General features: G+C 41.3%; 2 pseudogenes; both read right to left on the bottom strand.

Moving 5' to 3' along the window:
- Positions 1 to 253: 253 nt before the first annotated feature.
- LOC123952137 lies at positions 254 to 27,793 on the bottom strand (annotated as a pseudogene).
- Positions 4,791 to 5,706, bottom strand: LOC123951645 (annotated as a pseudogene).
- Positions 27,794 to 27,906: the final 113 nt, after the last annotated feature.

Raw genomic sequence — 27,906 nt, 5'->3', positions numbered from 1 at the left:
GAGATGATCCAGAAAACTAGAAAGAAGCTAGAGGAGAAAGTTTTGCAAGGGAGAAACAGAGAAAGTTTGGGGTCATCTTCTTGGAAGAATTCACAAGGTAGAGAGCATCCATACTTTCTGCTCTCGAGTTCCACCAATTGAAAATTTGTCCTTCCTCTGTTAAGTCAACCAACCATCTACAGATTGCTAACAGTGAACTTTATTACATCCGTTGGGAGACGCAGCTGAGAGCACTCTGACTTTGGTGAATGAGTCACGGGGGCAGGACCACCAGAAAATAGATCTTTGCATTCTGTTCAATCTTCCTTAAACAGAAATGAGAAAACAAAGCAAGCCATCTCCATGCTTGCATGATTACGTCAAGTATCCCACTTTTACTCTCAACTTCCTCTCTGGCATTTTGGTGCTTTAGAGCATAGAAAGCCTCCTTCTCTGCCAATTCCCACTCTGTTTCTTCGTTTCACTCTGTTTCTGCTGCTTCAGTTTATCTTCCAGCTTTCTGATTTTCTCTTCAAACTCCTCTCTGATCTGCATTGTCTGTCTCTCTAGCTCTGCTCTGTATATTTCTTGTGTCACTTGGACTTGTTTCTGAATCTCCTCTTTGGCCTTTTGGTACGTCTAATTGGTGTAACAGCCTCCTTTGTTCCCAACCCCCACGTGCTGGACCAGAGCCAGCAGCTGCATTCTCTGGGCCTCCAGCTCAGCTCCTATCACCCGATTGTTGAATAGGCAGTAGCGATCCCCAGACTCATGCACCAGCCCTCGGATGCTGTCTGGAGCGTCCTCTAAGAATTTATGGAAACTGATGTCCTCCAACTCATCTTTCCGGGTGAATAAGAGAATCATGTATGTCCTAGCTCGGGGTCCAAACATTTGCAGAATCTTCTCCATGGCCTTCTGGTCTTCCTGTGTGTACGAGCTGAGCGGGACCACCAGGAGCAGAGCGTGAGGCCCCAGGGAGGTCAGGAGGACACAGTGAGCAATCTCCTTCCTCATGTCAGCATCCTGTACCTCAGTGTCGAAAACACCAGGTGTATCCACGACGACAAGTTCTCTCTCGTGCCACCAGCTGCTCCGTTTCTTACAGACCATGGAGGCCGATTTTGCTGCAGGACTGGAAGCAAACATTTTCTGTCTAAGGATGTTGTTGCCCGTTGCACTTTTTCCTGCTCCAGTCTTAGCCACTGAGACAAGTCTCAGTTGTGAATCTCTGCGGTCTTGGGTTTCAAGCCCTGGGACATCAGGAAACAAAAGCCACAGCATTAGGATGGATCTCTGGCTGTTTCCCCAGCAGGGCTCCTGTTCCCCTTACACACTCCTCCTCTCTGGCCCTGGGCTCCCCTCCCGTGCGTGACCTCTGCACTCACAGGAGCACTACGGAAGGCCTTTCTACAGAAGCGTACTGAAAGTCTTCATGAAGCCTGATGTTCCCTTGCAGCACGTGGGGAAGGTCCAAGGACTTTCCAGGATTCCATGGAGCTTCTTACTCTTGCCTTCTTAGCAAAGTAGCCCACAGAAGTGGAAACAAAAGAGTTCAAGGAGAGAATTCTGAGCTGTCGTGAGTAGCTGTTCCTCGTAAGAGCAATGCAGGAAGTAACTCGAAAACTGACTTTGGGACATCTCCGTGGGAGTTCCTCCCCCAGTTTGTATTCAAAATGGAACTTTTCTTCTTTCCATCAAGAAGCCAGGTAGGCAGGTTCTACAACCCATCCCGTCCTCACAGGGTACAAAAGGGATGCTTTGGCAGGAAGACAAAGCACTGTTGCTCCTGACTCTACCCTTCCCCTGACAACCTTACCTGTCATGCTTAACTTTCCTGTTTCTGAAATGAAGTGTGATCATCGTACCCATCACCCACACAGACACATCCCACACATCCTTTACAGTAGACTTCAAGTCTTGAATTCTTCCTCAGGTCTTCCTCTACAAATCATAGTTTGAATTCTGTATGATGGGTCACGACAATCACATATTTCAATGATGGGGACCAAGCACACATTAAAGGCTGGAACTTCCAGAGTCCTCAGCACTCAGAGAAAACTGGGATATAAAATATGGTAAGATAACTGAATGAGCAATATTTCATTTGTCAAGTAAAAAGACAATGATTTATTTGATTTGCTCCTTTTTCCTCTGGGTATGTCTTCCTGTCCAAAATAGAAATAAGGTTGAGAGAAATCAGCTCACAGAAGTTGCATGTTCAGTAGGCCCTAACACAGGTTAATTGAATTAATAATGTTTCTGCACATCTCTGAGGGAAAACATCTTTTAAATGGTTCTTGCATGAAAACATCAGGTCACGGCATGAATACTACCACACAGATGAGTCATTCACAAGAAGTACATTTGAATATAAGAATTGCATGACGGTAGGGGCGCCTGGGTGGCTTAGTGGGTTAAAGCCTCTGCCTTCGGCTCAGGTCATGATCCCAGGGTTCTGGGATCGAGCCGTGCATCGGGCTCTCTTCTCCACGGGGAGCCTGCCTCCTCCTCTCTCTCTGCCCGCCTCTCTGCCTATTTGTGATCTCTGTCTGTCAAATAAATAAATAAAATCTTAAAAAAAAAAAGAATTGCATGATGGCAAAGAGCAGTTTGGTCCAGCAATGTTATCTGACATATGTTAAGAATATGTTTACTTATGAGAGTCTTTTTCTTCCATGATACTTGTGTTGAACTCCATTCCTGATACTTGTGATGAAGCTTAGAACAAGCAGGGATTTAGGATCTTAATTTTTTTCCAGACTTAATCTCTAACCCATCTCCCTAAAATTCACTAATACAGTAAATACTCTCAGTCATGTTCATAGACCAAAGGACGACTGTAAAAACTCTAATGATTTGAATTTTGGATGTGTGCAATCACTGTAAATGATAGAAAGTCACCCCTCCAACTTTGAAGTTTCTCAATTATTTTATTTTTTCAAGATTTTATTTATTTATTCATCAAATAGAGAGATCGAGAGAGAGAGCACAAGCAGGGAGAGCAGTAGGCAGAGGCAGAAGCAGGCTCCCTGCTGAGCAAGGAGCTCGATGTGGGACTTGAACCCAGGAACCTGGGATCATGACCTGAGTTGAAGACAGATGCCCAACAGACTGAGCCACCCAGGTGTCCCAGGTTTTCAATTATTTTAGTAAAACAGAACCTTTCAAATACTCACTGCCAATGTCACAGGTTGGAAAGGAAAGGAAGAGATTTTTCTGGTGGCCGAAAACACTAGAGGGAATTTCAAACCAACAGCAGCAATAAAGACCAAGGAATGCTCTCAGAGTAAAGTGGGAATCCTATGATTTATCAATCAGGATTCTAGCAGTAAAATGATGGTCTACTCTCATTGGGTCCTTGGGGGAAAGGTGAGAGAAGAGACTTCCTACAAACTGTGGTACAGAGCTTTGGAAAATGACAAACAGGAGTGCTAGTAACCATAAGAAAATGATACCCCAACCCAAGGGGGTGAACAAAGAATGGAACCCAGAACCACCATGAGAGGAGTTGTCGCCTTTGGCTTAGGGTTGCAGCTGGTCAGAGAGGGCCCTGCAGGGAGAGAGACAGGAGAAAGAAGACCCAGCCTTGCTTTTCTACTCCCATGAGGTCCCCTACTTGGACTTCCCATTGGCCAGGCCAAGCAGAAGTCAGAGAGTAAGAGATCCCACCGATGTAGTCAGTCCATAGAGATCAGCCTCCTGGGGCAGAGATCTAGGGAGAAGAAGGCTGAAGTGTGGGTCTGCAGAGGTCAATGAAAAATATTTGGTACAGAAGACATTTTTAAGCTACCATCAGACACATTTTAAGTTATTATGGGACCTAAAAAAGAAAAGAGAGAAAAGCAATAAGAGAATCTCCATGAACCACAGAACAAGCTTTCCAGAGAAACCCAATGCTTCACTAACAAATCACTCATAGACCAGCCCTGCAGCAGCACATGTCCCCAGTGGTGCTAACATGCAACGGATGCAGCCTTTCTTATTTGAATTTTCCTAAATTGAGTCTTTTAAGTCTACATATCATTGCCTGAGAATGCCAAGTTTGTAACTTCTTAAATTTGTTGAAACTGGAAGGGAAATGGGATAACAGGAGGTGGGGGGTACCAAGCTGGGAAGAGGTTTCATTCCGGTTAGGTGTCACTGCAGAACAAACCATTCCGAAGCCCAGTGGCTTAAAACAGCAACCACTATTTCACCATTTATTTTTTTCTCATCAATCTGCAATTTGGGCAGGACTCAGTGGGGATTGCTCATCTTTGCCCTTTGCAACTCTGTCCGAGGCAGTGGGCGGGGGGGGTAGAAAGCCTGCTTCCGTGTCACCTTGCTTGTATGACTAGCAACTTGGTCCAGCTGGAAGATAAAAGAGAAAAGAAGAGGAAAAGGGAGTTGGTCAGCAACGTCAGGCTGGGAGACTTAACAGGCAACATGGCCTTTGTCACAACATTATGGCCTGGTTGTGAGGGCAAGCATCCCAGCAGGGCAAGGACCATTTTCCTTGTCTAGGCTTAGAGTCCCAAAGGGTTGTTTCAGCCATGTGCTATTTATCAACAGTCACAAAATCTGTCCAATTCCAAGGTAGGGGACATAGACCCCTCATCTTGGTGGGAGAAGTAGTGAAGTCAGATGGTAAGAAGAATAAGTGGGATAGAATGCATTGTCACAGCCGTCTTAGGGAAATACAGTCTACCACTATTACAAGTCAGTAAATTCAGAAGCAAAAGTGAAATTGACAGGACTACCAAAACATATGCCATATTTTTGAAAACAACCTCATAATCCCATTTAAATCCTCTGAAAGCATACCCCTCTCAGCCTCTTCCCATCTTCAGCACTTTTATTTTTTCCTCTTGTTCTTGCTGTGTTTTATGAGTATATTCCTTTTCTACCTGTTTAATTTCTTTATTTAATGGATCAGTGTAGATTTTCTTCAGGACTTCTGTCTTTCTTTTTCAGGCTCTCCTCCATGTTCTTGTAAATGGTATCAGAAAAGTAAGCCCCACCGTTGCTCCACACCATCTCTCCTATCATCCCCATCAGCTCCTGCACTGGAGCTTCCTTCTCAGCTTCTGTGGCTCTGTTATCGAAGGCACAGAAACGGTTCCCACAGTCCTTGACGATGTCCTTCAGGATGGGATCTACATCTGTTATAGAGTCATATATGTTAAATCCTCCCAGTAATCTTTGGGAGTGAACAAAATGATCATGTGCTTCAAGACTGCCTTCCCAAAGACAGCCTTGACCAATGCCATGGTCTTCTGCTCTTCATGCATGCAGTGGCCCAGCTGCAGAACCACGAGGATGGCATGGGGCCTGGGGCAGGAGTAGAGGACACACTGGCTGATCTCCCTGCAGGTGGTTTCCGGGGTCTCCTTGGTGTCAAAGAGCCCCAACAACAAGAAGATTCCTCCCCTTCCATTCCCAAGATGCTTTTTGACACTTTTTGGTAACAGCGTGGGGAGTAGTTCTAGAATCAAATGCTTTTCTCCCAAGGATATTGTTTGCTGTTATGCTCTTCCCATTTCCAGTTTTCCCTACCAGAACCATCCTCAGTGTTGTCCTTCAGCTCGGCCATGTCAATATCAAGAGAATCTGGGACTTACGTATCCACAGACCGTAAGGAAGGGAAGGAGAAGAAAATGGGTCAATGAAGGTACATGGAAAACGTTACCCCCTCTTTTCTCCTTTCTGTTCCTCTTTGAAAATGTGTCCTAGTCTACTATCCATGTTGATCCCACAAAGACAGAAAGATGAAGCAGTTCAAACACCATGGAAGAAACAACAAAATAGTTAAAGGGTTTCCACACCAAAGAGGATCAGGTCCACATGGCTTCCTGGGGAACTCACTTCAGCCCTTCAAGAGCTAAGAATCTCCATGCTTCTAAAGTTATTCCTAATGATTTAAAAAGAAGGAAAACTTTCGATTCTTTCTACGACACAGGTATAATACTGATCTCGAAGACTAATAAAGATTTCACTAACAAATAAAGCTACAGACCTGTCTCATTTGTGAATACTCATACAAAAATCCTAAATACATTATTAGACACTAACAAGTAATACACCATGATTAAATGTGATTTGTTTCAGAAATCCTAGGGTGGTTCAATATGAGAAAAAGTGTTATAACAACACATTCCCATGAATAGATTAAGATGAAAATACCCACATGCAGAAAAGACATTTCACCAAATGCAATACTGATTCATGTTTTTTTTTTGTTTGTTTGTTTGTTTGTTTTTTAAAGATTTTATTTATTTATTTGACAGAGAGAGGTCACAAGTAGGCAGAGAGGCAGGCAGAGAGAGAGGAGGAAGCAGGCTCCCTGCAGAGCAGAGAGCCCGATGCGGGGCTCGATCCCAGGACCCTGAGATCATGACCTGAGCCGAAGGCAGCGGCTTAATCCACTGAGCCACCCAGGCGCCCCTGATTCATGTTTAAAGCATTTCATAAAATTTAAGTTATTAGATACTTTTTCAATGTGATCTTATATGCATATAAATTAAAAAATTTTGTCATCACTTCTTTTTCCCCTGCAGCTAAAAGAGTTGACTATAAAATTCATTTGGATGAATAAAAAAGGAAATTAGCCCAGGCAATCAAGAAAGAGAAGAACTATGAGGGAGGACTGGCTCTACCAGATAGCAGAGCATTTTAACCTCTTTAATCAAGGCACTATGACATCGTGCATGAAAGGAGAGACAGAACAGTGAAACCAAACCAGAAAATTTAGAAACAGCCCAAATTAATCATACTGTATTCATGATATTCAAGTCAATTATATTATGCTACATTTATATTCAGTAAGTCAGCATCTCACATCAGTGGGGGAAAAGACAGACTAATAACCAGATAACTATAAAACCATACAGAAAAACACAGAAGTGCATCCACTTTCTTATGCCATTCAAATTCTAAATAGATTAGAAATCTAAACATAAAATATTAATCCATATACTAGAAGAAATGTGGCAAATTCTGCATAACTTGGGGTGGGGAAAATATTTATAAGATTTTAAAGGAAGGGAAGTAAGGGAAAAGACTAATAAATTTGATTACATGAAAATCTAAATCTAGAAGATAATGTGAGGCAAAGAACAGTATAGGCAATAAAAACATAAATGTCAAAATACGGCAAAAAATTTCCAGCCTATATCAAAGAGGGTTAATGTTCCATTATAAAAAGAATAATGATGAATAAAAGAGAAAATTAGCCTATTTTATAGAGAATTCCCAGAAGTAGAGAAAGCAAAGACCAACAGCTTGATAGAAAATGGAGTAAGACATAGGAGTAAACAGTTCAAAGGATAAAGAGTAAATGACCTCTGAATATACTAAAAGATATTAACACTCACTCACAATAGAGAAAAAGAAATCAAACATAGAAAAGATAAGATGAGATAACTAAATTAAAACAATTCAAACTATACTGAGATACTATTTCTCACTTACAGGTTTGCAAAAATCCAAAAAAAATTTTTTTTATTAATCTGGTTTAATTTGTTTAATCTGTTGGTAAAGTTAGAGGAAATAGGTTCTTCTTCTCCATGGCTAATGGGAATGGAAAAACAGCCCAAACCCTACAGAGGAGAAGTTAGCACTATCTTCGAAAAGTACATGTGCATTTACCCTTGGAGGATTAGTCCCAATTTTAGGATATATGCCTATAGATGAGCACAGGCTACCCCAAAATGTGCCACTTTGGCATGCTGATTACTTTAAATAAGAGTTACTAAAGAGACACCCTGTGCAAGAAGGACACTCAGTCCTTTCTCTGTCCCCTTGCAAGGTGGAAACTAATCTTCCAGGTGAAGGGTGCCCTCCCTGTCCCAGGAGCTAAAGAGACATCCTTGTGACCAGAGATGGGAGATTTGGAGCTGAGAAGGCTGTACCGCCAACTCTTGTCACTTTTTACTCCTTTACAACCACAACCCAAAGTCTGTTTAGAATTCCTTATTAATTGACGCTCCCAGTTAACCTTTCTTTGTTTTGTCAATTTCTCCCAGATTCATTGTCTCTTGGTCTAAAAAGTACAAAAACTGCCTGCCTTGGTCATTTCTTTTGGTCTCAATTTCCTTACTGGGCCTATTTGCACACTCTGCTGTTGTCGTTGTTGTTTTCTCTTCTTAATCTGTCTCAAGTAAGTGTAATTCTTAGTCCAGCTGGAGGTCGTTGAAGGGTAGAGGAGGAGTTTTTTCTTCCCTACATCCCAAAGCTACACTGACAAAAATACAGGGAAAAAATTATGCATAAGTCTATTCACTGCATCACTACTTGTAATAGCAAAAGACCAAATGTCTATCAAATGCCCATAAGTAGGGGACTGACTGGTTGAATAAACGAAGGTATGTTCACACTGTGAAGTGTAGAGGAGAACGAGAACTTTCTCTATATGCCAGTATGGAGAGAGCTCCAGGATATCCCATTAGGCAAAAAAAGGCAAAGTGAAGAAAATACAGCATAGTTTACTACCATTTCTCTAATAAGGAGGAACATGAAGTATGTGTATAAACTATTATATATATTTTTTCATGTACATGAAAAACCAGTGGCAAGAAAATCTGAAAAGTAAACAAACAAAAAATCTACTTTTGTGGGGCTGGGACAGGTGGAAGGGACAAGGACAGAAGCTGGAAACTACACTTCTTTAAATACTTAGATTTCATAGATTTGATTTTGAAAGCATGTACTGGTATTCCCTGCTTTTTTAAAGTTTGAATTACTTGGGGGCACCTGGGGAGTTCAGTTGGTTAAGCCTCTGCCTTCAGCTCCGATCATGTTCCCAGGGTCCTGGGATCAGGCCCCACATTGGGCTCCCTGCTCCGTGGAGAGCCGGCTTCCTCCTCTCCCTCTGCTGCTCCCCCTGTTTGTGCTTTCTGTTTATTTCTCTATCGAATAAACAAACAAACAAATAAATAAATCTTAAAAAATAAAAAAATAAAGTCGAATCATACCATTTTGCTTTTATGAAAGACTTACCCATGAACTTGTTTTTACTAGTCAAAGTAAATTCAAAGAGGATTTTCATTTTTACAAAAAAATGCTGAAAGCAAAAACAGTGTTCAGCATTTGTTTCACATTTAGATGAGCCGCTGGAGAGGCAGCACACATCTTGGGCGGTGAGAATGACGCTGCCAAGCCCCAAGAACCCCACACAGCATCTCAGCATCCAGCTGCCAGAGCTTTGAACCATGTGAACATGTGGACTTTACGTCAATTGATTTTGTGCATTTGTTAGCAAGTTGTGTCTGAAGCCATTGGAAATGTATAAGGGAGGTGACTTTGGGGGATCTGGGAATACCCCCCAAAATTTTCCATATACATTAATGGTAATTGTTTCTCTTCATTTTGGTTTATGAAAGATTTTATAGGAACGTTCTGCTTTCAGATAGTAGGGGAAACCTGTAATAGTTTATATAACTATACAATAAAACCATATTTTAAAACACTAGTGGTAAGCGGCACCTGGGGGACTCAGTTGGTTAGGTGTCCAACTCTTGATCTCAGCTCAGGACCTGATCTCAGGGTTAAGTTCAGGCCCCACATTAGGCTTCAGCATGGAGACATTTTATTTGTTTGTTTGTTTGTTTAATCTATTTATTTGCAAGAGAGAGTGAGAGAGAGCATGGGAGGTAGGGGCAAAGGGAGAAGAAGACTTCCTGCTGCGCAGGGAGCCCGATGTGGGGCTCAATCCCAGGACCTTGGGATCATGACCCAAAATGAAGGCAGATGCCTAACTGACTGAGCCACCCAGGCAGCCCTACTTTAAATACATACATACATACATATTTTTAAAAACACCCGTAAAAGTCAAAAGCAAATGACACATATAGTATTTGGTGTGATGGACAAACCATACAAAAAATTGGTCAAAGAAACTTGAAAATGCAGTAATTTCATTGTCCATCCCTAGTGGAATATACCATAAGGCCAAAAGGGGGAAAACTTGCCAAAATAATCTGAAATTGCTTTCAGGAATCCTATTCTGTTCTTAGCAGTGTGTGTGTGTGTGTGTGTGTGTGTGTGTGTGTGTAGTTTTGAAGGCCAGTGACAAGCCCAGTGGCAATGAGCATCCTGAGTGCCCATACTGTGCCCTTCAAATGCCATTTCTCACTAAAAATACTAGGACTCTTAGGAGAAAGTACTGATCCCAGGTCTGGTCTAGGAAACATGCAAATGGATCCTAGGCTGTCTCGTGACACTATAAAGCAAGGATGCTACCAAAAATTACTCAGACCACGGGGCGCCTGGTTGGCTCAGTCGGCAGAACAAGCAACTCTTGATCTCGGGGTTACATTGAGTGTAGAGATTACTTTAAAAATTTGCCCGAATCATATCAAAAGGACTAAAGAGTCAGCTGGAAGAGGCTCTGGCAGAGAGGGGGCAATTGAGGGTCCACAGGATAATATTTCCAATGGATTGAAATAGATCAAATATGCTAAAATCCACAACTTCATAATATCATCATCTTAAAAGAAGTCACTTGTTCCCTTCAGAGTATGCCTGGAAATAATTTCATCATTCTGAATGTGGACAAATAAAGGGAAAGAATCAAGCATGTCTTTTGTGTTGTCTAACTGTTCCTCACGGAAATGGAAGAACCATTGAGGGGAAGTTTCTTTTTATAGAGTTATTCCATCTAATAAACGAGGAAAGACTGATGGAATTAGGATATCATAATTTGTGATGCTCAATGAAACAATTTTACTCGAGGTTGTCATTAGTGTCTGCTAAATCACAGGAAGAGAGAGAAGGAAACGTAATGTGCCGTCTGATGTATGTTTACAACAGCTCCTATGAAATAGTCCCACCCAAAAAAACAGGCAAACCTTAATCTGATCAAGCCTCTCCTTAAATATAAATTCATACAAAACACTGAAATTAGACGAGCACATTTAAAGACATCAGGAGGATTTAATCAACAAGACATACACTGTCCAATTGTTGAACAAAAGACTGGCCCTTTCTTAAACAACAACAATTCCACAGACAGAAACAGGAAGGTAGGGACTTTTCCACTAAGCTAAACTTAAGAGATATCAAATAATTGCAATTTATGAATGTTATTGGGATCTGGTCTCAAACAATTTTTTAAATTATGAGACCATCGAGGAATCTGAATACATCTGATAATTTTTTTAAATTTCTAATTGCTCTTCAAAGTCTGAAAAAGTCATATTTTTAATGGTCTTTATCTTTCAGACAGATATACTCAAATACTTACTGATAAGCGATACAGTGTCTGACATTTGCTTCAAAATAATCTGGGATGGGTGGGAGGGGTTTGTAGATGAAAAAAGATGGACACAAATTGATAAGTGTTGATGGTACATGGAAGTTCTCTTTATCTTTGAATGAGTTGAAAATCTCCCACAACTGCGGTGCCTGAGTGGCTCAGTCCATTAAGCATCTGCCTTTGGCTCAGGTCATGATCCCAGGGTCCTGGGATTGAGCCCCACATCGGGCTCTCTGCTCAACAGGGAGCCTGCTTTTCCCACCCCCTCCCCTCTCCCTTGACTTGTCCCTCCACCTGCTTGTGCTCTATCAAATAAATGAGTAAAACCTTAAAAAAAAAAAGAAATAAAAAATATTGCCCACAATTAAAAATTTAACTTTCTCTTAATATAACACCTACTGAATGTATACTATATACCAAGCCCCTGATAAATAGGTTTTGTACATTTTCTCCTTTACTCCTCAAAAATACCTGCAAGGAAGCTAATTTTATTATTCTAATTTTAAAGGTCTATTTATTTATTATTTGAATAATCTCTACACCCAACATGGGCATGAACCTGAGATCATGAACATGGGCATGAACAGGCTCTTCTGATGGAGCCAGACCAGGCACCCCTACCCTAATCATTTAAATGAGGAAATTGATGTGGCTCAGAAATGCCGAGAGACTTGCCCAAGGTCCAGTGCTGATGGACATTGGGCAAAGGAAGGATCCAATTCAAAGTCTGTCTTACCACCATGCTCATGCATGACCACTGCACACTATGGCCCCTTCCTGGGTCCTTCTCAGGTCCTTGATTCCACATTTTCACTTACACTGAATCAGAAATAGATCAGGGGTGGGGCGCCTGGTTGGCTCAGTGGGTTAAGCCTCTGCCTTCAGCTCAGGTCATGGTCTCAGGCTCCTGGGATCGAGCCTGGTTCTCTGCTCAGCGGGGAGCCTGCTTCCCCTTCTCTCTCTGCCTGCCTCTGTGCCTACTTGTGATCTCTCTCTGTGTCAAATAAATAAATAAAATCTTTAAAAAAGAAAGAAAAACAGAAAGAAAGAAATAGATCAGGGGAGACCCAGGGAGATAGTGCGCACTCTTTCCAGAAACAGTAAACTTGTAGCAAGCTTGGAATTAGGGAAGGCAACAAAAGGGTTTCAGACACTTTGTGTCTGTAGAAGGGCTACGTCTCCCCGTCCATGGCCCCTTCCCTTACCTTATCTGCGACACTATCAATCACACAACGGTCTCCTCAAATGTTGCAAGGACCCAGCAAACTGAGTTTTGGCTTCCTGTGCCGTTAGTGACTGGGGGATCCCTAGGTAGATGAAGGAAACCATATTCACACAGGCAGGGATTCAGATTCTTTTTCAGGAAAAAGAGGGATCTGGACCCTCTTTGTGGTCTTTAAATTGCCTTCCGGCTCTAAAGCCCTACCTTGAGGACACTGACTTCCCGCTAAGGCAGAGCTCAGTGTCTGTCACGAGAACAAGTGTTGGAGGGTGGGTTATTCAGCAAGTCTGTCCTGTTAAATATGAGACAGGTGGACCTTGGGCCAGTCAGTCTCTTTACTCCCATCCTCCACCTTCCCTTCCCACCCTCCACCACGACCCCTCTGGCAGCATCTTCCTTGTGGGACTGCTTGGCACAGCACCTGGTCCCCTTTCAGACCAGAGTCTGTCCCCAAGCATCTCCCTGTGTCCCGCTGCATCTCACAGCTCCTTGCTCTAAGGCCAGACTCACCTTTGGAAGAGCTGATGAGCTCCCAGGTTTTCTCCAACGGAGCTGTTGTTGGAGCTGCTGCTTTTGTTTTAACTGTAAGGAAAAGGGGTTTGTCCCCTTTGAAGCCCCTGAGCCAGGAAGTTCTGATTGGGTGGCGCTAGTGAAGGAAGAGTTTGCCTTTAAAGAGACAGAAATACTGCCCCACAATTTGGGGGCTGCTTTAGTTTGTCAAGTTGAAACCTTTTTTCCCCATGTGTCTGCTATCGCACCAAAATTTCCAGAGCTATATTTGTTGCTTTGTGTCATAGTGGTGGATCCAAAAGGCCCTTATTAAATGACCCAAATCAAGGCACACAGAGCCAGCCACAGGGTCTGATCATCTTCCCCAGATAGAGGGAGAGACTTTTGGGTGATTTTGGGGAAGAAGGAACTCAAACATGTGGCCTGGTGTTTCCAAATGTAGAGTCTGGGGATATTTCCCAGGGATTGTATGATATAGGTTTTTACGACAATCTTTCATGAAGATCTTGAGTTACTCATTCAAAAATTAACAGCATTCAGGTACAAAGCCAAAAGTCTAAGCCTTTGGGAGCCAAGAGGAAAAGAAGACGTGTGACCTGGAAAAAGTCTGTCAATGACCACACACCCCTAGTTTTCTTCGTGTGCTTCTTCTGAGCCTGACAACATGCATGACCTGACAAGGAGAGACGCACGCAGGGAGCAGACTCAACTTGCCCCTCCAACTTTCCTACCTTTCCCTTCCCTAGACGCAGGCAGAGATCGGTTTCCCCCAGAGTTACCCAGGGCGTCATTCCAATCTTCTCTGGCAACTGTGAGGTGAGAGGCAGATTGTCAAATCTGTCATGCTTGACTGACAAACTGTTCCAACTGTCTGCTGCATCACCACAAAAATATTACGGTTTTGATTATACACATTGGTTCACTACATAGAGACAATGGATTAGTCAATGCTCAAGCTCGAAGGCAGGTAGTAAGAGGACTAAATGTGGCAGGAAATAGTGGACAATGGGGTAACTACCCATGGGGGGAAGCAGTTAGATTTGGAAACGTTGGTGTTAATGACTATATTATTGGTCCTTATCATTGGGCCAATTATTGGTGTTAATGACTTGAAGAGGCCCAGGTAACTGTCTTCCAACTTCCAATAAAAGCACAGACCAGGACCAGCTTTATAGTTTGCAAGGTCTGGCACAAAATGAAAATGCCAGGCCCTTTCTTTAAAAAAAAAAAAAATTTCAAGATGCCATCAACAGAGGGTTAAACTGTACTAAGCACAGGGCCCTGTGCAACTGTACAGACCACCTAGCCATGAAGTAGATCCGGATAAGGCTGCATTCATAGGCGTCTAGAGGAGACCCAGTACGGTATCTCCTGCTCAAATGATTTCTCCCATTGCCCAGTTTCATTGCACTCTACATATTCCTTGAATGAAACTTGCCTAGCCAGAGCCACCTTGGATGTTTTCCTGGTCAGCTAATTGCTTCTCCAGGTATAATGCTCAGGTATATCCCCTAGAGGGAACAGGGGAGTCACTGAGGCAGAATCCATGAATGCCATAGGGAACAGGATGTGGGTCTCAAATGGTAACAGCATGCAGACCATTGGCCAAAAAGGAGAATCTGGCACATTGCAGTCCCATCCTGAACCCTGACGTAGGAGTGATTTCCCTCCAGAAGATTAGGGCAAGGAGCGGGGTCACCCATATCTCTGCTGTATTGCTCACTTAGCCACACTCCTCATTGCTGAAAGCGCCCTTCCACTCAAAGCTGTGCTGTGAGCCGCCTGTCTCTCTGCTGCTGGTCCCCATGTGCATCCCCTTGAAGCAGACCTGTTCCCCCAGGATACTCCTACCACTGCACAGTCAGAGGCAGAGAGATGAACTTGCAGAAAGCCACAGCTCCCTGGTTTATATTTTCCTATTCTTCACAGCAAACACACACACACACACACACACACACAGCAATGTATATATAATGAATTTTCCAAAAGTTTGTGGGGTCATTAAAAGACATTTCTTTAAATCCATGGGAGTCTTTCTTTGTGGGGCTCAGGGCATTTTCTGCTAATGGGATCTAGGTAAATTCAAATCTCAATTTATGAAGACATTGCAGAAGTAATAACAGGAAAAGTAAAATAATGGCTCCTCACAATGTCTACATATTAACCATATTAACTACATCACCTTGGTGTGTCAGTTTCCTATTGCCGCCCTAACAAATCACCAAAAATTGAGTAGCCTAAAGCCATATAAATGTATTCTCTTACAGTCCTAGAGGACAAGGGCCTGAAATTTGTCTTATGGCGTTAAAATCAAGGTCTCAGCAGAGATGGTTCTGAAGGCTCTAGGAGAGGATCCATCCCTTCCCTGTTTCAGCTTCTGGAAGCTGTCAGCATTCCTTGGCTTGTGGCCACATCACACCAATCTCTGCGGCCTCCATCCCATTGCCTTCTTCCTCCTTTGACTTTATATTTGCACTTAGTGGGAGAGCAGGACTCTTCATAAACCTGCCACCTGGCTCCCTATTCAGCGAGAGCTCTTCAGCTACAACAGAGAACAACAGTGGTGGGAAGGGTGTGGGGACTATAAAAAATCCAGGCATCCAGGAGGAAGGAAGAAGAGGGGAGCTACCAAGGGGGCTGGAATTGATCTAAAATGACTGATGGCTTCTACTTCTAGAATGCAATGTAAGGAACCGAGTAGACTTCTTACTCGTGGAGAAGCCACAACTGGTAAAAGTTACTTTAAAAAAAGATTAAAATCTCGGGGCACCTGGGTGGCTCAGTGGGTTAAGCCTCTGCGTTTGGCTCAGGTCCTGATCTCAAGGTCCTGGGATCCAGCCCCACATCGGGCTCTCTGCTCAGGAGGGATCCTGCTTCCCCTGTCTCTCTGCCTACTTGAGATCTCTCTCTGTGCAAATAAATAATAAATAATATAATAAATAAATATCTTTTTAAAAAAGAAACATTCATTCAAAAAAATCAACAAAGTCTTAATAAAAACAGTGAGTCTATATGGCACTTGATCCATGACCTGCTTCCTCCATTCCAAGTTGTGCTCAGCTCCTCTGGAAGGAACCTGAATGCTGGGCAGGTATGGCCAAAAAGATGGCGCTCCCCGTGTCCTCTGCTAACCAGCAAGAGTACAGTATCTTGGGGCACCGGGGTGGCTCAGTGGGTTAAGCCTCTGCATTCGGCTCAGGTCATGATCCCAGAGTCCCGGGATCGAGCTCCACATTGGGTTCTCTGCTCAGCGGGAGCCTGCTTCCCCTTCTCTCTCTGCCTGCCTCTCTGCCTACTAGTGATCTCTCTGTGTGTCAAATAAATAAATAAAATTTAAAAATATATATATTACTTATGTCCAGTTGAAAATCTGCATGCAAATATTTATAGCAGCTTTATTCGTAATTGCCAAAATGTGGAAACAACCAAGATATATATTTTTTTAAGATTTTATTTATTTATTTGACAGACAGAGATTACAAGTAGGCAAGAGAGGCAAACAGGGAGAGAAAGGAGGAAGCAGGCTCTACGGAGCAGAGAGCCCAATGTGGAGCTCGATCCCAGGACCCCGGGATCATGACTTGAGCCAAAAGCAGAGACTTTAACCCACTGAGCCACCCAGGCGCCCCAACCAAGATATCTTTCAATAAATGAATGGATAAATAAACAGTGGTACATCAGATAATGGAATATTATGGAATGTTAAAAAGAAATGAGCTTTCAAGCTATGAAAAGACATGGAGGAAAGTTAAATGTGGATTTCTAAATGAAATAAGTCCATCTGAAAAGGCTATGTACTCTGTGATTTCAACTCTATGACATTCTAGAAAAGGCAAAACTATGGAGACAGGAAAGGATCAGTGGGTTGCCACAGTTTAGGAGGATAGACTCGTAGGTGAAACAGAATGAGCCACCCAGGTTCCCCTGGAGTTTCCTTTTTTGGGAATGTTTTAAAGTATGGATTTAATGTCCTTGAGAGATATAGGACTATATGGGGGCATATCAAAAGGACACAAGAGGCAACATGAAAGAGTTCCCAATGACCAAAGCCTTCTTTTTATAGAAATACTCCAGCTAATAAACACAGAGGAATGATAAAGTATTTGAATTTTGCAACCCCTAATAAGTGAACAGATCTAGGCAATGATGATCCATGATTACTAGATATCACTAAAAGAGACACAACTGGACATGATATGCCTCCAGGAGAAAGTGTACACACTATGTATAAGTTCCAGTACACAGACCTTTTGTGGATCTATATTCAAATTTTTAAAAAGTAAAGTAAAAAAAAAAAAAGTGCATGACAACTGGGGAGGATGGAAGACTGCCTAGATATTTAATAGTAAATATTCATCTCCTAAATGTGATCTGAATAAAAGGGAGAGTCCTACTACAGACAAAGGGCTGATATCCAAGATGTATGAAGAACTTCTCAAACTCAACACCCAAAAAACGGATCATCATGTCAAAAAATGGGCCGAAGACATGGACACTTCTCCAAAGAAGACATACAAGTGGCTAGCAGAACATGAAAAAAGTTCATCATCAGCCATCAGGGAGATTCACATCAAAACCACATTGAGATACCATCTTACATCAGTTAGAATGGCCAAAATTAACAAGGCAGGAAACAACAAGTGTTGGAGAGGATGTGGAGAAAGGGGAACCCTCTTACACTGTTGGTGGGAATGCAAGTTGGTGCAGCCACTTTGGAAAACAGTGTGGAGATTCCTGAAGAAATTAAAAATAGAGCTTCCCTATGACCCTGCAATTGCACTACTGGGTATTTACAGTAGTAATGTACCACCCCAATGTTCATAGCAGCAATGGCCACAATAGCCAAACTGTGGCAAGAGCTGAGATGCCCTTCAACCAATGAATGGATAAGGAAGATATTGTCCCTATACACAATGGAGTATTATGCCTCCATCAGAAAGGATGAATACCCAACTTTTGCATCAACATGAATGGGACTGGAGGAGATTATGCTGAATGAAATAAGTCAAGCAGAGAAAGTCAATTATCATATGGTTTCATTTACTTGTGGAACATAAGGAATAACACGGAGGACTTAGGAAAAGGAAAGAAAAATTGAATCAGGTGGAAATTGCAGGGGGGAAGGAAGCATGAGAGACTGTGGACTCCCAGAAACAAACTGAGGCTTTTAGAGGGGAGGGGGGTGGGGGGATGGGAGGGCCTGGTGGTGGGTTTTAAGGAGGGCACGTATTGCATGGAGCACTGGGTGTGGTGCTAAACAATGAATCTTGGAATACTGCATCAAAAACTAATCATGTATTGTATGGCGACTAACATAACAAAACAAAAATCTTTTTAAAAAGGAGAGTCCTACTGCTTTAGAGTTATGTACTGAAATGTTCACAGATAAAATGATGATATCAAAGATTGGCTTTTGAATAATCAGGAGAGAAAGGGATGGGGTTTAGACGAAAAAAAGATTGCCACGTATGATAATGCAGGACTCCTAATGATGGATTCATTAAGTTCAGTACACTGTTTTTTTTTTAGCTTCTCTCTATATAGAATTTCCCACTCAAAATATATTGACAAAGGTTTGTCAAAGTTCACAATATTTCCATTTTTCCAAACATTTTCAATATATTGGATTAAACAGGATAACTTCCAGCCTCTCCGGGAAAGAGCTGGAAATACAGTACAGTCATTTGATAGGTCTTAAAAAGCCTTTTTGGTATACTTCTCAGAGATTGCAAAACCTAATGTTTCCAATGACTGGCTAATAAATCCTTTTGGAAGTCAAGCAGTATACACTGTCCTGTTTTCAACAAAAAGGAAGGCAGATGTATCCATTAACAGACAATTAAAAATTAATGACAGATTGCTATTATGGTTTTGACATTTATCTTGGAAGGAGTACTAAGAATTAAGTGGTATTGCCATAACAAAATTGTTTCCATTCCTATTTACTTATTTATGTGAATGAGGTTTCTCATTACCTTTGTTGGGGTCCATTATCAAAGGAGCGAGACTGATAACAAAGCAAAGGTCAAGCAAAGCCTTATTTCGCGCCAGTATCGAGAATCAAACCAACCGGCCGGGACCGTCTCTTAGAGAGAGAGCGACCCCCCCACACCCAGCCTCACAGACTAGCTTTTATAGAGCAAAAGCCACGTGGTTGAGCCTGGCCAATGAGATTGTAACACACAGAGAAAGCTGCACAGTCATGCTAGGTCACACGCAGGTGGCCAATTGAACTACAATTTACCCTATAGTAGCTATTTAAACTAATCTATCGCTTTGGTCAGAATTGGCACTCAAGTTGGCGCCCGAAAAGGCGGGGCCCACATTCTTTGGTGGTTAGGGAGATAGTATGTGAGCTTCACTAATTGGATGCCTCCGTCTGGTCTGACTCGTCCTGGCATCTGGGCTCTGTTTTCTCCGCCTGAACTGACCCGTTCTTGTATCTGGGCTCTGTTATCAGGGACTGGTCGGCTACATTTTACTGGTTTCCCAGGCTTGTTTCTAAGTAAATTCCTCTGGGGGGGTAGGGTCATTTTAAGTTTACTGCACAAACAACAAAATGGCTGTTTTACCGAGATGGAGTCGCTCTGGCTAAGGAGGCCCTTACACCTTCATCAATTAAAACAAAATATGGGAACAGAATTAATCTGAACATTGTCTCATTCTATCAAAGAATAATAATCATGCATGTATATATGAAATAAATGGAGAAAAAAGCCTCCTTTGTCTCATTGGGAGACGCATTTCCGAAATAAAAAAGTTACTGTTTTTTTCCTGGAAATGTGATACATTTGTGTTGCTTTCATCTGTTGTGTACTAATAACACTTTAGTAATAACCAAATACAGAAGAGATTGTTCAAACTTAAAGCTTTATGGGCATATAATTTTTTTCAATTTTCACATATTTTTTTATTTGTTTATTTACAGCATAACAGTGTTCATTGTTTTGGCATCACACCCAGTGCTCCATGCAGTACGTGCCCTCCCTATTACCCACCACCTGGTTCCTCAACCTCCCACCCCACCTCCCCGCCCCTTCAAAACCCTCTGGTTGTTTTTCAGAGTCCATAGTCTCTCATGGTTCATCTCCCCTTCCAGTTTCCCTCGACTCCCTCTCCTCTCCATCTCCCCATGTCCTCCATGTTATTTGTTATGCTCCACAAATAAGTGAGACCATATGATACTTGACTCTCTCTGCTTGACTTATTTCACTCAACATAATTTCTTCCAGTCCCGTCCATGTTGCTACAAAAGTTGGGTATTCATCCTTTCTGATGAAGGCATAATACTCCATTGTGTATATGTACCACATCTTCCTTATCCATTCATCCGTTGAAGGGCATCTTGGTTCTTTCCACAGTTTGGCTACCGTAGCCATTGCTGCAATAAACATTGGGGTACAGATGGCCCTTCTTTTCACTCCATCTGTATCTTTGGGGTAAATACCCAGCAGTGCAATTGCAGGGTCATAGGGAAGCTCTGTTCTTAATTTCTTCAGGAATCTCCACACTGTTCTCCAAAGTGGCTACACTAACTTGCATTCCCACCAACAGTGTAAGAGGGTTCCCCTTTCTCCACATCCTCTCCAACACACGTTGTTTCCTGTCTTGCTAATTTTGGCCATTCTAACTGGTGTCAGGTGGTATCTCAATGTGGTTTTAATTTGAATCTCCCTGATGGCTAGTGATGATGAGCATTTTTTCATGTGTCTGATAGCCATTTGTATGTCTTCGTTGGAGAAGTGTCTGTTCATATCTTCTGCCCATTTTTTGATATGATTATCTGTTTTGTGTGTGTTGAGTTTGAGAAGTTCTTTATAGATCCTGGATATCAACCTTTTGTCTGTACTGTCATTTGCAAATATCTTCTCCCATTCCGTGGGTTGCCTTTTTGTTTTGTTGACTGTTTCCTTTGCTGTGCAGAAGCTTTTGATCTTGATGAAGTCCCAAAAGTTCATTTTTGCTTTTGTTTCCTTGGCCTTTGGAGACATATCTTGAAAGAAGTTGCTGTGGCTGATATCGAAGAGGTTACTGCCTATGTTCTCCTCTAGGATTCTGATAGATTCCTGTCTCACGTTGAGGTCTTTTATCCATTTCGAGTTTATCTTTGTGTACGGTGTAAGAGAATGGTCGAGTTTCATTCTTCTACATATCGCTGTCCAGTTTTCCCAGCACCATTTATTGAAGAGACTGTCTTTTTTCCATTGAATATTTTTTCCTGTTTTGTCAAAGATTATTTCACCATAGAGTTGAGGGTCCATATCTGGGCTCTCCACTCTGTTCCACTGGTCTATGTGTCTGTTTTTATGCCAGTACCACGCTGTCTTGGTGATCACAGCTTTGTAGTAAAGCTTGAAATCGGGTAACGTGATGCCACCAGTTTTGTTTTTGTTTTTCAACATTTCCTTAGCAATTCGGGGTCTCTTCTGATTCCATACAAATTTTAGGATTATTTGCTCCAGCTCTTTGAAAAATATCGGTAGAATTTTGATCGGAATGGCATTAAAAGTATAGATTGCTCTAGGCAGTATAGACATTTTAACAATGTTTATTCTTCCAATCCAAGAGCATGGAACAGTCTTCCATCTTTTTGTGTCTTCTTCAATTTCTTTCATGAGTGTTCTGTAGTTCCTCGAGTACAGATCCTTTACCTCTTTGGTTAGGTTTATTCCCAGGTATCTTATGGTTCTTGGTGCTATAGTAAATGGAATCAATTCTCTAATTTCCCTTTCTGTATTTTCATTGTTAGTGTGTAAGAAAGCCACTGATTTCTGTACATTGACTTTGTATCCTGCCACGTTACTAAATTGCTGTATGAGTTCTAGTAGTTTGGGGGTGGAGTCTTTGGGGTTTTCCATATAAAGAATCATGTCATCTGCGAAGAGAGAGAGTTTGACTTCTTCCTTGCCAATTTGGATACCTTTTATTTCTCTTTGTTGTCTGATTGCCATTGCTAGAACTTCTAATACTATGTTGAACAAGAGTGGTGAGAGTGGGCATCCTTGTTGTGTTCCTGATCTCAACGGGAAGGCTGCAAGCTTTTTCCCATTGAGGATGATATTTGCTGTGGGTCTTTCATAGATAGATTTTATGAAGTTCAGGAATGTTCCCTCTATCCCTATACTTTGAAGCGTTTTCATCAGGAACGGGTGCTGGATTTTGTCAAATGCTTTTTCTGCATCAATTGAGAGGACCATGTGGTTCTTCTCTCTTTTATTCATTTGTTCTATCACATTGATTGATTTGCGAATGTTGAACCAACCTTGCAACCCAGGGATGAATCCCACCTGGTCATGGTAGGTAATCTTTCTAATGTGCTGCTGGATCCTGTTTACTAGGATCTTGTTGAGAATCTTCACATCCATATTCATCAGTGATATTGGTCTGAAATTCTCCTTTTTGGTAGGGTCTTTGCCTGGTTTGGGGATCAGGGTAATGCTGGCTTCATAAATACTTGGGGTTCTTTCTGATGAGGTTCTTCCCTTTTTTTTTTTTTTGCTTATATATATATTTTTTTCTCTTGTCATATACTTTTATCAGTCTTTTTGTTCGTCTGTTTTTGTTTGTATACTTCATAAATCTTACCTTGTGGCCCATTTGGGCTGAGCCTTCTCTTTTATCTTCCCTTTTTTTCCTATCTCTCTCTCTCTCTTTTTTTTTTCTTTTTCCTTTTTTCTTTCCCCTTTTTTTCTTTCTTCTTCTCTATTTATTTTTTTCTTTTTTCTCTCATTTGGGTGGGGAATCCTGATTGCACAGAAGCGTTCCAGGGTGCACATTGACTGCACCACAATCAATAAGTCCAGCTGCATCTGTTCAGTCATCTCTTTCCAAAATGACTAGGAGGAGGAATACCCAACAGAAGAAAAATACAGAGGATGGGCCTTCTGCAACAGAGCTAATGGCTATCGACATAGACAATATGTCAGAAAAGGAATTCAGACTAACAATTATCCAGGCAATAGCTAGGTTGGAGAAAGCCATGGATGACCAAACAGAATTGATTAGAGCAGAACTGAAAGCCACCAGGGATGATGTTCACAATGTTAGGGCAGAACTGAAAGCCACCAGGGATGATGTTCAAAATGCTCTCAATGAGTTCCAATCTAATCTAAATTCTCTAAAAGCTAGGGTAACTGAGACAGAAGATAGAATTAGTGATCTGAAGGACAAACAGATAGAGAGAAAGGATCAGGTGGAAGCCTGGAACAAACAGCTCAGAAGCCACGAAAACAGAATCAGGGAAATAAACGATGCCATGAAACGTTCCAACGTCAGAATTATTGGAATCCCTGAAGGGGAGGAAAAAGAAAGAAGTCTAGAAGATATAGTGGAAGAAGTTGTCTATGAAAATTTTCCCAATCTCATGAATGGAAACAACATTCATGTACTAGAGGCAGAGAGATTTCCTCCCAAGATTTTAGATTCTCAAAAGTCCTCATGACACCTGATAGTTAGAATGAGGAATTATGTTTCAAGAGAGACCCTCTTAAAAGCAGCTAGGACAAAAAAGCTCCTTACGTACAGAGAAAAGCCCATTAGAATAACGTCAGACCTTTCCACAGAGACCTGGCAAGCCAGGAAGGGCTGGCAAAATATATTCAGAGTACTAAATGAGAAGAACATGCAACCAAGAATACTCTATCCAGCAAGACTGACATTTAAAATGGATGAAGAGATAAAGAGTTTCCAAGACCGGCAAGGCTTAAAAGATTATGCAACCACCAAGCCGACACTGCAGGAAATATTAAGGGGGGTCCTATAAAAGAGAAAAAATCCTAAGAATATCATTGAACAGAAATATAGAAACAATCTACAGACAGAAAGACTTCAAAGGCAACACGATGTCAATAAAAACCTATCTCTCAATAATCACTCTCAATGTGAATGGCCTAAATGCGCCCATAAAATGACACAGGGTTGCAGACTGGATAAAACGACAGGACCCATCTATATGTTGTCTACAAGAGACCCATTTTGAACCTAAGGATACACCCAGACTGAAAGTGAAGGGATGGAGAAGCATCTTTCATGCCAATGGGCCTCAAAAGAAGGCCGGGGTAGCGAATCTCATATCAGATAAATTAGATTTTAAACTAAAGACTGTAGTCAGAGATACAGAAGGACACTACATAATTCTTAAAGGGACTATCTGCCAAGATGATCTAACAATTGTGAATATCTATGCCCCCAATATGGGAGCACCCAATTACATAAGAAAACCCAATTACATAAGAAAACCAATTACATAAGAAATTACATAATCAAGACAAAGAGTCATATTGATATGAATACAATAATAGTAGGAGATCTTAATACACCTCTCTCAGAAATAGACAGATCATTGAAGCAGAAAATTAATAAAGAAATAAGAGCATTGAATGAAACATTGGACCAGATGGACATTATCGACATATACAGAACATTCCACCCTAAAACAACAGAATACTCATTCTTCTCAAGTGCACATGGAACCTTCTCCAGAATAGACCACATACTGGGTCACAAAGCAGGACTCAACCGATACCAAAAGTCTGACATTATTCCCTGCATATTCTCAGATCACAATGCTTTGAAACTGGAACTCAATCACAAGGAAAAGTACAGAAGGAACTCAAACACCTGGAAGCTAAAGACCACCTTGCTTAAGAATGCTTGGATCAACCAGGAGATCAAAGATGAACTTAAACAATTCATGGAAACTAATAAGAATGAAGACACTTCGGTCCAAAACCTATGTGATACAGCAAAGGCGGTTCTAAGGGGGAAATACATAGCCATCCAAGCCTCCCTCAAAAAAATTGAAAAATCCAGAATACACCAGCTATCTCTACACCTTAAAGAACTGGAGAATCAACAACAAATCAAACCAACTCCACATGCAAGAAGGGAAATAATCAAGATTAGAGCAGAGATCAATGAGGTAGAAACGAGAGATACATTGGAATGTATCAATGAAACTAGAAGCTGGTTTTTTGAAAGAATCAATAAGATCGATAAACCATTGGCCACACTAATCCAAAAGAAAAGAGAGAAAGCCCAAATTAATAAAATTATGAATGAAAAGGGAGAGATCACAACTAACACCAAGGAAATAGAAACAATCATCAGAAATTATTACCAACAGTTATATGCCAATAAGCTAAGCAACCTAGATGAAATGGATGCATTCCTGGAAAACTACAAACTCCCAAAATTGAACTAGGAAGAAATTGACAACCTGAATAGACCGATATCTAGTAACGAGATTGAAGCAGTGATCAAAAACCTCCCAAAAAACAAGAGCCCAGACCTGACGGATTCCCTGGGGAATTCTACCAAACTTTCAAAGAAGAAATAACACCAATTCTCCTGAAGCTGTTCCAAAAAATTGAAGCAGAAGGAAAATTTCCAATTTTCACATATATTTTTAAAACAGAAATGTGTGTGACTAGGGTGATAAGAATTTCCTGGCACAAAAATCCATTATAATAAAATACAATTCTGTGGGAGAGGTAAATGGACAGTGAAGGAGAAAAAGGAACAGACTATTAGGAAGGAGCTTGCTCATGTATTTTTAAAATAGCTTCTGATTACTATTTAATTTCTGTTTTTATATTATTTTTAATATCTACAATGTGCTAGAAACTGCATTCTTTGCAAGCATTCATGAAAAAATTTTAGAAGTTCAGTTTAAAATGGTGAAGAGAGGGGTTCCTGGGTGGCTCAGAAGTCTCTGCCTTCGGCTCAGGTCATGATCTCAGGACTCAGGGTCCTAGGATTGAGCCCTGCGTTGGGCTCTCTGCTCAGCAGGGAGCCTGCTTCCCCCTCTCTCCCTGCCTCTCTACCTATTTGTGATCTCTCTCTCTGTCAAATAAATAAATAAAATCTTAAAAATAAATACATTTTTAAAATGCTGAAGAGAGCATTCAGATTTTTAAAATTCTTTTAGTGAATATAAAAGCAAAAGCATTGCCTGAGATAAGCTCTTAATAAATGCATGATGATATTTATTAAAAAGCTCATTAAGGGGGCACTTGGGTGGCTCAGTGGGTTAAGCCTCTGCCTTCAGCTCAGGTTCTGATCTCAGGGTCCATCGGGGCTCCCTGCTCAGTGGGAATCTGTTTCCACTTCTCTCTCTACCTGCCTCTCTGCCTGCTTGTGACCTCTCTCTGTCATATAAATAAATAAAATATATTTTTAAAAAGCTCATTAAGGTTAAAACCTAGAAACAACACAAATATCCATCAACAGTAGACTCAAAAAACAAATTGCAGAATGCTCATACAATGGAAAAATACACAGCAGTAAAAATGGGCAAAGTACAGGTCCCACCATCAACATGGCCAGATCTCAAATATATTATGTTGAACAAAAGGAGCAATTCCCAGGAGCACATGGAGTCTGATTCCATTTTTGTTGAGATTAATAATGGACAAAACTAAAAATAGATATTATTTAGGGCAACAGACGTAACTTTTGCAGTAAAATTGTATGATTACACCACAGTGAGAGGGAGGAAGAGCGACGTGGTCAAGAAGGGAGTGATGGGGACAGAGTGGAGAGCCTCAAAGTCAATGCTCTATCTCTTCAACGGGGTATTTACTTGATTGATCTTCTTTACACTGTACATACACTCATATATATGATATACGGAACTACAAAAAACTCCACCACACTAAAAAGCATGAAACGAGATCTGAACTAATAGAAAAATTTGCTATGTTCTCATGAAAATACCATACTATAAAAATAGACAATCTTCTAGGGGAGATGAACCATGAGAGACTATGGACTCTGAAAAACAACCAGAGGATTTTGAAGGGGCAGGCGTGGGAGGTTGAGGAACCAGGTGGTGGGTAATAGGGAGGGCACGTACTGCATGGAGCACTGGGTGTGATGCCAAAACAATGAACACTGTTATGCTGTAAATAAACAAAAAAAATATACAATCTTCCAAAATTGATAGATACTTAATTTAATTCCAACTGAAATCCCAACTAGTCATGTATGGAAGTAGGTAACGCTTTCTTCTTATTTTAAAAGATTTATTTATTTGAGAGAGAGAAAGGGCACATATATGTGCAAGGGGAGAGGCAGAAGAAGGAGAGAGAGAATCCTGAAGCAGTCTCCCCACTGAGCCTGGAGCCAGAGGGATGCAGGGCCCAACCCCAGGACCCTGAGATCATGACCTGAGCCAAAATCGAGTCAACAGCTTTACCAACTGAGACACCCAGGTGTCCTAGATAATAGTTTCTTAAGGTTCCCATGGGATGAAAAATGCCTAAGCATAATCAAATCAGTCTTATATTGCCTTAAAAATAAACAAACTAATAAAATAATACATAATACACAGTGAATCCCAGTTAATAATGGAATTTGATATATGACAAAGACTAGGGAATTAACAGTTTACTTAGTCAGTGTTGCTCAACCGAAGAGTTTTCTAACTAGAAGACAAAAAAGCCGAGCTCCTATCTCACACTATATACAAACCTAAGAAGAACTGAATTCTCATCTGTAAAGAATAAAACAAAAATATTAGAACAAAATATCGGAAACTAGATGTACAATCCGAGAGTTGGGTATATTTTCTTAACCAAGACATGAAGACAGAAGTTATCAAAGAAAAAAAATAGCTTTCAACATTTTATTATGACAAAGATGCCATAAATGAAGTTAAAAGAGAAAAAAGAAACCTACCAGATTTGAAAAAAGATGGAAAACTTAAATCTGTTACCGAAAGAGCTCACGCAAGTCCAGGAAGGGTTGCACCGTGTGTAGACTGTTGGCAGGTGGCGATAAACAGCCACCGCGTGTATGAAAAGATACTCAACTTCATGAACAGGAGAGGAGATGAGAATTAACATAACCACTTGCAAAAACTGGGAAAAGTTATAATATCTACCACGGACGAAAATTAGTTCTGAAGTTAAGGAGAAGTACGAAGGATGCTTTAATGCACTGCCCGTGAAATGTACAT

The sequence above is a fragment of the Meles meles genome, chromosome 10 (assembly GCF_922984935.1).
Source record: "Meles meles chromosome 10, mMelMel3.1 paternal haplotype, whole genome shotgun sequence".
Taxonomy (NCBI): Eukaryota; Metazoa; Chordata; class Mammalia; order Carnivora; family Mustelidae; genus Meles; species Meles meles.
Note: the sequence above shows the minus strand (reverse complement) of the source record. Positions and strands in the feature narration are given on the sequence as shown.